This window comes from Aplysia californica, unplaced genomic scaffold (assembly GCF_000002075.1).
Source record: "Aplysia californica isolate F4 #8 unplaced genomic scaffold, AplCal3.0 scaffold00251, whole genome shotgun sequence".
Taxonomy (NCBI): Eukaryota; Metazoa; Mollusca; class Gastropoda; order Aplysiida; family Aplysiidae; genus Aplysia; species Aplysia californica.
Window position 1 is genome coordinate 236,302 of NW_004797521.1, and position 1,464 is coordinate 237,765.

Sequence of the window (1,464 nt, forward strand, 5' to 3'; positions counted from 1 at the left end):
AACCCAACTTACGCAGGGTGGATTTCTCGGAACTTTGTGAACGGAAGGATTTTTTTAAAAACAATAACCATGACAAAAACACAATACGGTTACTTGCAGATTTTTATCTAATTTATTTTCTTTAAGGCCACAACTGAAAGAAAGAAACACTTTTTTACGATGGTACAGACAGCAACTTTTCTATGTACTCCTACTCTTGTGTTGTGAACAAGCTTAGATAGAAGTAGAAAAAAAGGTGGAAGGAAACTAGGAGAGAAAGCGGAAAAAAAACCGAAAAGGATTGAATAACATCTTCAGCGTATGTCGAATATCAGAGTTAGGATGGCTGTTTTTCTTTGTTTTGTCTTTTTCGGAATTTTCGGGAGGTTTTTTCGAGAGAGGAGGGGGGGGGGGAGAAAAGGTTAAAAGGCTCGTTAATAAATTGAGACGAATGCTTGTTCCTCGCTAAGGGCGATTTAAGGAGATAAAACTTCTTTTCCTCGAAAGGGAATCAAAATAATGGGGGTAGAGACAACAGACAAAGGTCTATCCAAATATGACAGTATAAGAAGGCGGGGGCCGGTGATCGAAGCAGGGTAATAGACGACAGGAAACAATACAACCAATTTTAAACTGTCCGCCCAAGTGCTGTTAAGGGTTAAACGCATTGTATTTTTTTTCAGAACTGAAGGCGTGGTTTCTACAAATGTGAATGTGTTCCGTCAGTATGTTGTATGAAACGTATTGAATGAGTTAAACAGACAGGTCGTGATAATAATTATGAAAACGTTCTTACAACAACAGACAAAAGAAAAAAAAATAATCAGGAACAAAGATATGTAGACAAAGCAGAACATTTTGTTTATAGAAGCACCGCTTTGCTCGTTGTCGTCACTGAACCAGCTGGGCGAAACACAAGCATGACTGGCTCGACAGTTGTGACTAGATTTAATTAACAACAGAACAGAACAAAACTAAACTAAAAACTTACTGGAATGGTACTGTGTCTGAATCAGCCTTAACTCAAACTTGGAATGAAAGAAGAATACTTTAGCAGCTGGGGGGAACTTTAGTCACACGAAGAATGTTCGTCACTTTAAAAGATTTTCTGTCTTGAGAACTTTCGTCACTTTGACAACTTTTTTTTTCCCACACAGAGTATTTTTGTCAGTTTGAGAACTTTTGTCACGCTAAAGGCTTATGCCACAAAACAAGAACGTTCGTTACTCAAAGAACTCTTGTCATCCGAAGAACTTTTGTCACAGAAGTAAAAATCCAACACTCGGGCACCAGTGGGGGCCACCACAGGGATAGTAGGCGAATTCAGCAGGTGAACGCATACGTCATTCTCCACAGGTTGTTAGTCTGGTGGTTCCCCCCTACGCTCGGAGAGAGAGAGAGAGAGAGAGAGAGAGAGAGAGAGAGAGAAAGAGAGAGAGAGAGAGAGAGATACGAAGGGAAAGAGAGCGGAATACGAAGGGAGAG

General features: G+C 40.2%; 1 protein-coding gene across 1 annotated transcript in view; it reads right to left on the reverse strand.

Annotated features, from left to right (window-relative positions):
* Positions 1-1,419, reverse strand: part of LOC101857578 (para-nitrobenzyl esterase) — a gene marked incomplete at its 3' end in the record, with an annotated part of 93,216 nt that extends 91,797 nt beyond the window's left edge. Inside the window, 1 exon segment of the mRNA XM_005100560.3 lies at positions 971-1,419.
* Positions 1,420-1,464: the final 45 nt, after the last annotated feature.